The sequence below is a fragment of the Nanorana parkeri genome, unplaced genomic scaffold, assembly GCF_000935625.1.
Source record: "Nanorana parkeri isolate BGI_ZX_2015 unplaced genomic scaffold, ASM93562v1 scaffold1, whole genome shotgun sequence".
Taxonomy (NCBI): domain Eukaryota; kingdom Metazoa; phylum Chordata; class Amphibia; order Anura; family Dicroglossidae; genus Nanorana; species Nanorana parkeri.
In genome coordinates, this window is record NW_017306269.1 from 5662141 (window position 1) to 5675834 (window position 13694).

A 13694-nucleotide genomic window follows, 5' to 3' on the forward strand; every position below is an offset into this window, starting at 1 on the left:
TCCATTGGGATACAGCCAAGTAGCCAGGAGCAAACACGCGTTTGTCGCGCGACTTTGTTTGCTCCTGGCAAACAAAGCCGTCAGTGACCTGGGTGGGATGCTGGCCAGAATGTCACAGGTTACTAAGTCACCCTTCCCGTAACATGCACCGCCAAGGCCCTCCCCCGTAACGCACACCACTAGCATCTCCCAACCCAAGTCCCCCCTCCCACCAGCATCAGGTGCGCCCCTGCTTCCTGATGGTGGACCATGCCTGAACAATGTTTGTCAGCATGGCTGCTTATAGCCTCCACTAGTGATGAGCGAACTGGCATGAGTTCAGTTCACTTGAGCAGCCAGAAATGTAGGTTTAATAAAGGTCCAAGTGAACTGAGCCCAGGTCCTCCTGTGTTCTAGCAGCCAGTGGTGCTGTGCAACCTGCACAGCATTATTCGTTTTTAGGACACTAGCTTCTGGGTTGCACAATGTCATTGCTTACTAAGATGCTGGCAGACCCACGGTGTCATAGGTTGTTATGGTGTGCCGGCCTGTGTCCTAGCAACCAATGACGCTGTGCGGCTCAGCCATTAGTTAATCAATGATGCTGTGCAGGCCGCACAATGTCATTGGTTTCTAAGATGCTGACAGCCTCACAGCGCCATTGGTTGTTATGTTACACCCTCCTGCATCTTAGCAACCAGTGATGTAGTGTGTCCCATCCAACAGCGTCCTAGTAACCAATGATACTGCAGGAGGTGCATGGTATCATTGTTGCTAGGACACAGACAGAGGTTAGATGGGTGGGCGAACTGGCCAAATCATTTGCCCGTTCGTTAAACTGTCTATTTCCGAATTGTGCTGCTGCATTTTCAGTCTATCGCTCATGCCCCCAGTGGATATTAGGGATGACTTAATGTTTTGAATCGAGTTTGACCCAAACCCAATCGCATCCCTAGACTCCCCTAGACTCCACCAGGGGCATGAGTGACAGACGGACAAAGCAGTTGGGACACGCGGCAGACTGTTGTCACCCTATAGCAGGAAATGCCTAAACAAAGATCTTCATGGCAGCATTACCAGGCATTCTCTACTGTCAGTTGCAGATTTTAAAAAAGATTGAAACCAGGTCATTCACACGTTAAAGCTGATATGAGATTTTAATAATCATGGTTACATCTACTTTAAATGGAGGACTTATATCCCAAAAATCAAAACAACAGATTCCATGGCTTTCACCCCAAGAGACATCGCTAAGGAATTTAAAGAATATTATTCCACACTATATAACATTTCAGAAAGATCGACACAAAAAATAATAGACCAGAAAAAGGAAGTAATAAGAGAATATCTGACTAAGGGTAAAATATTGCCCTTACCAGAAGATTCCCTGAGAAAACTGGAAAGGGAGATAGAGGTCGGGGAATTGGAGAGCAGTCTTGCCGAAATGGCTAGAGGAAAAGCACCAGGCCCTGATGGCCTTACAGTGGTCTACTATGTAACCTTTAAAGAAGTACTACTCCCTCGGTTAGCTAATTATGTGAACTCATTAACAGGAGCTGGTAAGCTCAGACCTGAAACTACCTTAGCACATATAACAGTAATTCCCAAACCGGATAAAGACCCAACGAGCTGCGGGAGCTATCGACCAATATCTTTATTAAATATGGATATTAAATTATTTGCAAAAGTATTGGCAAGGAGACTCTCACCTCTGATACCTCAATTTATCTCTCCTGACCAAACGGGATTTATTCCCGGTAGAGAAGCTAGAGATAATTCATTGAGAACACTAGCAGTAATGACTTATGTAAAACAAAGATCCCAACCAACACTATTATTATCAACAGATGCAGAGAAAGCGTTTGATAGGGTTGCTTGGGATTTCTTAATACTCACACTACAACATATGGGCATGGGTAGTAACATGATGAGCTGGATTTCGGCCTTATATAAGGAACCAAGAGCACAAGTAAGAGTTAACGGCACCTTAAGCGAAAAATTCACATTGAGAAACGGCACACGCCAAGGCTGCCCACTCTCCTCTTTATTATTTGCAATAACTCTGGAACCGTTTTTAGCAAACATAAGAGAAAATAATGACATCCATGGTGTAGCTATAGGAAACAATAAACATAAATACTCCGCTTATGCCGACGACATATTATTCTATATCCAGCAACCTGCAATATCTATCCCAAACTTACTAAAAGCATTCCGGGAATATGGAGGGCTATCAAATTTTAAATCAATCTGGATAAGTCTGAGATATTAAATATTGGATTGCCTCATAAGGAGGTGACCTTGTTGCGCTCAAGTTTCCCTTTCAGGTGGCAGACTAAGAAACTGAAATATCTGGGGATTAATTTAACCCCTGACCAGTCGGAGCTTTTTGACTATAACTATATTCCACTCCTGAACGATATTAGGAAGGACCTTCAACAATGGTCCGCACTATGTCACTCGTGGATTGGAAGAATAAATGTAGTCAAGGTGAATGTCCTGCCGAAGTGTCTATTCTTATATCAGATGATCCCCATTGCCTTATCTAATAATTTTTTTAAAACCTTAAAAAAAATGGTATCTAAATACGTGTGGGGAAGGAAGAAAGCGAGAATCCCATATAAGACCCTAGAGAGATCTAGATCACAAGGTGGGCTAGCACTGCCAGATTTTAAACGCCATTATCAAGCTGCAGTGCTGACCAGATTATTGAACTTGCACTACGATAGGACAACTAAACTCTGGGTGAATGTTGAATTTGAAATATGTAAAGTAGATCTGAGTATAATTAGTTGGTTACCGAAGGAATACAGGGGCACAACAAAGGAGTGGCACCACTTGGTGGTAAACACCCTGGCGGTATGGGACTTATTGCACAAAAAAGCCGGATGGGGTGGTGGCTCACCTTTAATGCCACTGTTAGGTCACGATTATTTACCACCAGGGAACTTGGGTGGAGGTTTTGGTGATTGGGCAGAGGTAGGTGAGCTACGACTGCATCATGTGATGGACCAGGGGAAGGTAAAACCACTAGCACTACTGTGCCGTTCTCCATCACCTTCTTTGATGGATAAGTGGCGCTACCTGCAATTAATTCATTTTTTGCAAACACTACCTAAACCAATTTGAACAATGGATCAGTTAAATCCAATAGAAGTGATACTGTCAGGGACATCATGTCCAGGGGGAAGTATATCATTGTTAGCGAAACTGTTATCTAAACTGGATACTGTAGAGAACCCAGGGTTTTTGTCAAAATGGGAAGAAGACCTAGGAACCCCCATATCAGAACAAGGGAAACTGAGAGTTTTGCAACGGGTGTGCAAGACCTCAGTATCATCCAGTATAGAGGAGATGAATTACAAACTCCTGTCGAGATGGTACCTCACACCAGTAAAACTACACTCTATGGACCCTAACAACTCACAATTATATTGGAGAGGCTGTGGAGGGAGGGCAACAATGGCACATATATGGTGGCTTTGCCCCATTATTAACAAATATTGGGAGGAGGTGGGCAGGATCATCTCCTCTATACAGGGAACAACCATGAGTATGGACCCCTGGGTAATTCTGTTCCATAATAGTGAAGGGTCACTGCTCAGGTATAAAAAGTCTATTATTCCCTACCTGCTGAATTCAGCAAAATGTCTGATACCAATTTATTGGAGGTGTATAGAACCCCCTCCAATAAAGGAATGGTTCAAAAAAACAAATCATATATGCTCTATGGAAGAACTGTTTCTGAGAAGCCAAAATAAGTATATAATGTTTTGTGAGATTTGGCAGGGATGGTTCGAGTATAGGAATTCAGAGGAGTATTTATTAATGATGTCTTCTAATAACTAAGGAAATAATATACTGACTCCCCTGTACCCTACGGGATGATTCCATAATCTGATTATATAAAAAGATGAGAACAACGACAGGTTAGAATAGGATGCCATAGTGTGTTTATTTTTTGTAATTAGGAGCTAAAAGAAAATAACCTCTTATATTTTTCTAAAGTTCTAACTAACCTGGAATAGCTTTTTGTATGTATAATAGGGCATAACCCAAAAAATTAAGCACGTATGGGGGGGGGGGGGGGGGGAAGGATAAAAGGGGGGGAAGGGTAGGATGTATTGAGTAGCACTATTTATATGATTTATTTTGATGCTAGGGTTATTTTGATAAGAAATAATGATATAACAATATATATTTAACAATACTCTTTATATAGATGAATACCACTTCACTATGAAATGATATAGGATGAGAGATGCACAGAATATTAGGTTTATAGAGCAGTGATTAACCCATGACACTAAACCACTGAACTCAATTTATAATAATTTATACAAAGATACACATTATCACATTCTGATTAACATAAGACGTGTTTTTTTTTTTTTTGTGTGTGTACTAAGTCACAACATGGGGGGCGCACAGAATATAGGGCTTGTAAAGCAGTGAGTTACAATAAACACTAGCACATTGATGGTAAAGACCTGAAAAACTAAAACTAAATATAAAAGGTAGTAAACTATAAAAGTAAACTGAAATATATAAGTCACATTAAGAAGGGGAAAGGGAAGGGAGAGGAAAAGAAAGGAGAGAAAAGGGGAAGAGAAGGGAAAAGGAAAGGGGAAGGACAAGGGGAAGGGTAAGGGGAAAGGAAAAGAAAGAAAAAAATAAAAGAGAATAAAAAAACAGCACTATACAGATACAGATTTGGCTATGACTATGGGTAAAAATATGGAGGCTAGAAGAATTTAAATCAATATTGTGTCATGTTTTGTTTTAATGTTGGTATTCATGAGATTATGTTAGTTTGTGTCTTAATGTTAATTGTCTAGTTAGTCATGTATAATGTATGAAATGTAGACTTTTGTGTGAAAAACTTAATAAATATATTTATAACAAATGGAGGACTCCAGTTAAACAGGTAAACAGCTGGAATACTTGTTATGTGTTACCTGAAGAAAGACTTTTAGAGTGCACCCAAAGCCAAAACCTTTTATTATTATTGGTATTATAATACAGGATTTATATAGCGCCAACAGTTTGCACAGAGCTTTACAAAGTACGAAAGACATGGCAATTTCAATACAATTCAAGACAAGATGGTAAGGAGGGCCCTGCCCATGAGAGCTTACAATCTAAAAGGGAGGGGCCAGTGATACATGAAGAGGTAGCTGTGTGGGAATGAATTATTTGAGAACATGATGGTTCAGTGGTTAGTTAGAGGCGGGATAGGCTTCCCTGAAGACATGAGTCTTTAGGAATCGCCTTATGGCAATCAGAGTGGGAGATTGACGGACAGGTTATTATTATTACTAGGGATGTCCCGATGCCACTTTTTCAGGCCCAAGTACAAGTACAAGTAAATAGTATTTATATAGCGCCAACAGTTTGTGGAGCGCTTTACAATATAAGGAAGACATTACAGTTACAATACAATTCAAGACAAGATGGTAAGGAGGGCCCTGCCCCTGAGGGCTTACAATCTAAAAGAGGAGGGGGAAATGATACATGAGGTAGCTGTGGTAGCTGTGGGAATGAATTATGTAAGAATGTGAAGGTTCAATGGTAAGGTTGAGGTGGGATAAGCTTCCCTGAAGAGATGAGTCTTGGGGTAAACAGAGGTTGGGGTAAACAGGTCCAGAAGTTGGGAGAGACTCTAGAAAAGTCCTGAAGGCGATCATTGGAGGAGTTGACGAGGGAGCTGGAAAGCAGGAGGTCTTTGGAAGAGTGGAGGGGATGGTTAGGGTTATACTTTGAGACAAGGTTAGAGATATAGCCAGGGGCAGAGTTGTGGATGGCTTTGTAAGTGGTTGTTAATATTTTAAATTTTATCCTTTGGGCGATTGGAACACAGTGGAGGGAGATTGGATAGATAAAGTATGATAGCGTGAAGCGTCTCCTCAGTGTTCAGCTAAGTACTTCCTAACATTCAATAGCTTCAAGGCACTCCCACTGTAAGCCTGATTTCAATTTTTATCAGGCACATTGCAACTCGATAAAAAGATTTCCTAGCGAAGTCAACGGTGCAGATTTTTCTTACACTGCCCTTTACAAGATGGAAAGGGCAGCAGGAAGACGTGTTGAAGAAACCATTGAGAGCATCCATGATGTGTTAACACTGGACAGAGGCCACATGCCGCACTGGTTGTCTTCTCAGGGCACCGAAACAATTGATGTTGGTGAGATAGGTAACCCAATGTGCCTAATGACAGTTGTAGGATTTGGTTTCGAGCTACAACTGCTCTTTTAGGGGTCTCTTTACAAAAGGTTTTCATACCTATTCATCGATGGAAAGTGGATGTATATTCAAACTGTGCAAGTGACCAGCATTGGTGCATTGGTTTTAGGGATCTTTAAAACAATGTATAAAGCTGTGGCTGTTGTGCAAATGGGGCAAAATGAAGTGTTCTTTAGTTCCATTTGATCAACATTGCTGTTGATCGAACAGTACAAATTTGATTGTTTGTTTTAATGTGAATATTGGCTCATCTGCGAATGGAAAAAGAATATTGTTGTTGTTTGAATGTTCATAGCGCAGTTTCTGATCAAATTCTTTTAGCGTATTTTCTCATAGGACTGACTGTTCTTAGGGTATTTTCTCTTAGGATTGAATGTTCTTAGGGTACTTTCTCTTCTCATTAAATATTTTAGGGTATTTCTTCTTCTGATTGAATATTCTTTATATCTTCTGATAAAATGTTCTTAGGCTATTTTCTCTTAGGATACAATGTTCTTAGGGAATTTTCTTTTTGGGATGGAGTGTTCTTAGGGTATTTATTAGAGGTGCACCGAAATAAAAATTTCAAAACAAAAAAATTTGTTAGGCCGAAACCGGAACCGAAAATGTTTTTTATTTTAACTTTTTCAAATGTTTTAAATATTGTATTTTTATTTATTTTTTATAAACTTTTTTTAATTAAATATTTTTATTTTTTACTTTACTTTTAAAGGCTTTGGGGAAATATTGGGGGTCTAAATAGACCCCTTATATTTCCCTTTTAAAATAGAAAAAAAGATTGAGGACATTCATAACTCATTCATAACTCATTCATAACTTTAGAACAGAGTATGTTTACAATAACCACAATCATGAATGAACAGGAGGTGATGTAGATCACTTCCCATTCATTCATAATTGAGGATATAGTAACCATACTAAGTCCTCAATTATTTACAAACACTCAGCGATCACTGATCACTGACTGCTTGTACCCGCTCTCTTTCCTGACACGCTGTCACAGGAGGCTGAGGGAGCAGAGTTTAGCCTGCTGTGACACACTGGTTGTCTCCGCCCACACTGCTCTCCTCTGATCTTCCCTAAAGAGATGAGTTTCCAAGGATCGCCTAAAGGTGAACAGAGTAGGAGATAAGCGGACAGATCAGGGTAGGGAGTTTCAGAGGATGGGAGATACTCTGGGGAAGTCCTGGAGATGAGCATAGGAGGAGTTGATGAGGGAGCTGTAGAGCAGGTCTTTAGAGGAACAGAGAAGACAGTTTGGGTGATATTTTCTCCTAGGATCGAATGTTCTTAGTAGGGATGTCCTGATACCACTTTTTCAAGACCAAGTACAAGTACTTCCCCTCATGCACTTGCCGATACCAATTACTGATACTTTTTCTTAAAGGGACAGGTGACTTTAAATGATCCATTGTACGACTACATGTTACTATGGATCATGATTTAACCTATTCATGTTAGCAGGGGAGAATTGTAAATCTATTGCTGCAGTGTAGTGGAGGTGTGTGCTGTATATATGTGCTACATATACATTACACACGTCCAGTAGACTATAGCAATAGAAATACAGCCAGCCCTGTCGCAGCTTCCCTCACTCACATTTTCACTCCGATCCCTGTTGCCGCACGCTGTGCCTCTTGTAGTCAGCGCAGGGCAGGATCGCTGCATCGCGTCTCGGTGCTCAGCTTGTGGGAGGCGCTCATAATTCTGCCATGCTAACATGAATAGGTTAAATCAGGGGTGTCAAACTCAATTTAATCGTGGGCCACATAAACATTATGGTTGCCCTCAAAGGGCCTGTAAGACTATATAAATGTATCTAATCTTTATCATAATTGCCTCTGTATTTGATTATCATTGGTTTTAGTAAAAACTTAATACCTAGATCTGAAAGTAGAAGTCTAGAAAATGGCCTGGTGGGCCGGATTCGGCCCCTGGGTCTTGAGTTTGACACATGTGGGTTAAAATCATGATCCATAGTACATAGACAGCACACACTTCCAATACACTGCAGTATTAGAGTTACAATTATTCATGTTAGCAGGAGAGAATTGTAAATTTATTGCTGCAGTGAATTGGGAATGTGTACTGTACATGTACTACATATAGAATGCACTTCAGCGTTTACAATTCTGCACTGCTAATATGAATAGGTTAAATGATCCATAGTACAACTACATGTTATGTACTATGGATCATTTAACCCATTCATATTAGCAGGGGATAATTGTAAATCTATTGTTGCGGTGTATTCTATATGTAGTACATGTACAGTACATTTAGCGTACACTGCAGCAATAGATTTACAATTCTCCCCTGCTAACATGAATGGAGTAAATGATCCATAGTACATAATAGTACAAAGCATGTAGTTGTACTATAGATCATTTAACCCATTCATGTTAGCAGGGGAGAATTGTAAATCTATTGCCTGCAGTGTATTAGCAGTGTGTACTCTATATGTACTATGGAGACAATAGATTTACAATTATCCTCTGCTTAATAGGGACCCCCCTTGCCCTCACTGACTGCTCATGATGTGGGGCACTGTGCGTGAGACCAGCGACGAGTCAGCACTGGTCCGGTGGGGGGAGCTCATGGTGGGGTACTAATTTAGTTGGCCGTCGACTGCCCAGAGGTGCCAGCCAGCTAAATTGAGACCCCAACTGGAGTTCCTCCCACCGGACCAGCGCTGACTCGCCGCTGCTCTCCGGCACTGAAGGACATCGTCGGCGCTGAGCTGAAGAGGAGCATCGCGTCACTGCTGAGGTGCTCCGAGTGGGGTCCTCTGGGCAGTCGCCGAGTGGGGTCCTCTGGGCAGTCGCCACCTAAATTAGGACCCCACCTGGAGCGCCGCCCACTGGAGCAGCAGTGACGCGACGCTCGACAAGGTCAGTAAAGCAAAAAAAATACATAGCGCAAGCTTCGGCGCTATGTATCGGGGCATTTTGACAAGCACAAGTAGGTTCAAATGTTCATAAGGTATATTCGCAACGGATCAAATGTTCGTAGAAAATGTATCCATTTTTTATCATGTTCACCAAAAATCCATGCAACAGCATGTATTTATAATAGTTAACACATTCTTAAATCATTCAATTTGGCAACAATGAACCAAAAAAAAATCATTATATAATTCATAATATTTGTGCAACAGCTAACACACTCACACAGCAATTTTTTTTATATATAGACCCCTAAGTGTAGTTATTTTACACTGACATGTAACCTTTAATAGAACCTTTATCCCATTAGATTTGTTTTTTAGACTCCTTAGACAGCTATAGCTTCCTTCACACAGGTTTTCCTGCTATTACACATAAGGAAACCCCAGATGCAGCTTTTTATACAACCCTCCCCCACTCTATCAAAAACTGGAAAAAAAAAAAAGATTTGTCTATACATACACTTTAAGGTGTGCTAAAGTCCTTTCAGTGATTTTGGTTGGCCTGCTTTAGCCAGGCAACTGGGAGAGGGGACTCCTCATGTAACAGATACTTAAAATGTTGTACTCATAATTTGCCATTGCCAGCATAATCAATCCATATTGCAGCCAACTAATTTCCGTATTTCTTTTTCATTTCTTTTACTTAATAAATTATTATTTTCCTCTAAAGATCTTGCAATTACCATGCATCTTAGATGACTCATACATGTACATTTACATCTATAGAGGAGAGAGTTGCACTCAGATGTTGAACTGACTACACAACAGTGTGAATGCCTTGCTGAGTCCATCTTGTTGTTAATATAAAGGTTGAAGACTAGGCAGACAACTCCAAGGTTGGTCAAATCCTGGGGTGAACAATAACTCAAAATCCAACACTAATAAACAATTATACCTCTGGCAACGGCCAGCCATAAAATTGAGTGGTCTAATTTTTCTCTTGATTTTGTCTTTGCACATTCATGGAAATGAGTCCTAGAGAAATAAAATGCTTATACAGTTACCTTTTAATATTTATACTGAACAAATACAATGGTGGAAAAAAATGATAAATGTCCTTTAACTAATGTAAAAATCTGAACAGATAGGTCTGAAGAGTGAATATACAGCTCACGGAGGGGAAATTCTCGGGCATCAATTAGTCCGATTAGTTGAAAGACTTTCTTTCTTTTATCTGCTACATAAAAGGCACATATTGTTTTCCGCTCATTGTGGTGAGTTGTACGTGCGTCCTATTTTTCCCTTCCATTCCTGCCTCCTCAGCTGAGTCCAGTTTAATATGTGCATATTTTAACATTGACGGAAATTAGGATACTTAGCCACAAGGCAGCTCCTCTTCTGGCTTGCCTGACTGTCAAACTTCAAAGTGTTTGCGTAATGTTCCCATACTTCCTTTGAAATATGTATTTCATCTTTCTTTTTGTCACTTGATTTAAAATTGCAGCCAAGGGTAAGAAGCTAGAAAAAAAAAGCTGCAATATGGAGTCCTATGATGTATTATTCATGGGCACAATGGCTCCTTGCATCCCATACTTATTTGTACCAGACCTTCCTGCTTAGTGACGGTAGGCAAGAACTTTACTTCTGCATCTTTATAGAAAAATCATCTGTCATAGAACTTACTGGATATAGTAGAGAAGGCAGGAAGGAAAAAGAAGGAAGAAAAGAGGAAGGACGGAAGGAATGAAAAGTAGGGAGGAAGAAAGGAAGGCTGTAAAGAAGAAGGAAAGAGGTAGAAAGGAAGGAAAGAAGGAAGGAATGGGAGAAAGGATGGAAGGAAGGAAAAGCAGGAAGGAAGAGAATGGAGAAAGGATGGAAGGAAGGAAAAGAAGGAAAACGTAGGGGAAGAAGAAGAAGGGAAGAAAAAAAGGAAGGCTTTAAAGAGGAAGGAAAAGAATGGAGGGAGGAAGGAAGGTGGGAATAAAGGAAGAAATAGTAATGGAAGAAAGGAATGAAGAAAGAAAGGCAAGAAAGAAAAAGCCCATCAAAAGGTCACATGAGGGCCAATGCTGGGAGAGTAGGAAGGCTTTCTTTAATAGTGTACATTTTTAGGCAAACCTTCAGTGCCTTGTTGCTGTATGTATAATGTCCCCAACCCAATTATACTTTCAGTTTTGTTTTCCAGGAGATGAAACACTCAGCCATAATTATCCTGGAGGAGAATAAATCTCAGGTAAACATCTACTGTAAACATGGGCCAGTTGCTGCACTTGGATAAGTTACTCATCACATTTGACCTGTTTCAGCCTCTTGCAGTGCCTGTTAAGCTGGACTTGAGTGTGAGGGAAAGAAGCAGCTCAAGGAACAAATCAATGTATGTGCTGATGGTTCCTTAGCTGATAGGAGGAGAGAACAGAGTGGCACAGAGATGAGCTCACCACTGTGCGCCTTCTACTTTCACTTTCTAGTAATGGTCTGGTGTGGGTCCAGGATGACCTTGGCTCAGAGAGTTGAATGACACTGCCCATCAGATGGGGCATCTAGTGGCAGAAGAAGTACTGTGGGGGAAATCTATATATTTATTTCATCTTTCAATGGGCTATTCTTTTTTTTATCTTGTTATTGTTGACTGGAGTTTAGCTTCAAAGGTATGGGGTAGATGTGATACTCTCCCTGCCTCCCATAATGCATAAAGCATAATGGCTCCTGTGCTATTTTGCACATTTCCATCCTTAAAACCCAAGTCCAGTTTTTTCTTTAAATATAAATCCCAGCTCTTCTTTCTAAATTGCAGCTTCCACTGCAATACTTTCTTCCGCTCCATGGACCAGCCCCAGAACTCTTCCGGGTTGAATGACACCGAGTGTCATTCAACTCACTTTCCCTGGCCCTTGAGTGTCCTGGACATACACCCTCAGAGCATGTCATCATAACCTCACAGCAAAATACTGCATAGAACAGCGATGATTTAATAAAATACATGTACAGTAGATCTCTGCATCATTGAGAACCACCTACCACCAGGGAAGAGGCAAAGGACCCTGTGCATTACATGACTGGCAAAGGTAAGTATACAAATAAAATCAAAAATTAAATGCATGGGGGCCTCTGGGGAAGAAAGGCTAGGGCTGACCTTCCCTTCCCCTGAACTTACCTTCTACTCTGGCATGACAATGTGGTATCAAAACACAGAGAACAACCCAGACCCTTCAGGTATGGGGGATCCCCTGAGTCTCCTCCTCTGTGAATGAGCCAGCACTCTGTCAGGTGGCATTGTGGGGAGTGTGCACAGCATTCTTCAAGTTTTAAACTGCTCAGCGAGTAGAAATGTATGCAGGAGTCTTGGGCGGCCTAACAGGGATTATTGCAGCAATAGAGGAGTAAGTGGAAGCCAATGCTCTTATAGGTCCCTACAGTTATATGAACCTGTTGCTTTGCCCATTATGAGTTGATTTTCATCTCAATCATAATGTTCCATAGACAGATGACACACTATGCAAAGCTAAGTATATATTTTCTAGGAAATATTTTTTTTTTATAATTACACCTTGTTTCATTTTACAGCTACTGTACTACGCCCACCTGTCTGTATGCCCATATCCTTCCATGATTACATCCCAGGGCCAGATTATTAGATTATGTTAGTAATACATGTTATGCTAAGTCTTTTTATAAAATGATTGATCTAAATATCAAATGAGGCCATTTAAATGAGATCAGCTACAAGAACCTTGGCAATGTTTCTCACCCCAACAGAACTCTGAACTGGTTTTTCTAATAGATAAGGAAGTTATAAAACTCTCACTAATTAATCCCAAAGTGATGTACAAATGTGTAACGCTCTAGTGCAGTAAAACTGAAACAGATGTTTTGCCGTGATAGCTTTCAATTCTAACTCTTTTTTTCTCTGCAATTATACTAAGAGAGCCCCAGTCGATTCAACAAATAAAAGGAGTTCGCCTACAACATACAAATGGCCTGAATCCTTCCATATCCAGTCAATGGCCTCATCTTCTGCCATCAATTCCTTCTGGCTAAGCAGGGGTGGATGGCAAAACAAGACCCCCCCATAGACAATTAACTGCAGGGGGCTTAACTTCTTAACAATTCAGGAAATAAAAGCTATTCTTAGGTGGAACTTGCTATTTTCAGATATTCGCTTTAAAGTGACATTATCACTTGAATCTATTACTTTTCACAGCTTTATATTTTACTGTGTATTTTATTGTGTACTGATTGCAGAAGCCAAATGAAAAAGTAAAACATGAGAAACCTAAGTGTTCTCTGTAAAATCAAAAATCTGTCAAGTCGTACTACTGAGCAGGATTAACCAGAAGCAGATGCTTTAGATACTGACACCAAGGCAAAAGAAATCACACAGAAGTATGATGAGCATTGAGTATACTTATATTCTGTATTATATCATGTAAAACCTTCTCTCTCTCTCTCTCTCTCTCTCTCTCTCTCTCTCTCTCTCCCCCCCCCCTCTCTCTCTCTCTCTCTCTCTCTCTCTCTCTCTCTCTCTCCCTCCCCCATCTCTCTCACTTCCTAACTCTCTCTTTCACTCCCCCCTCTCTCTCTCCC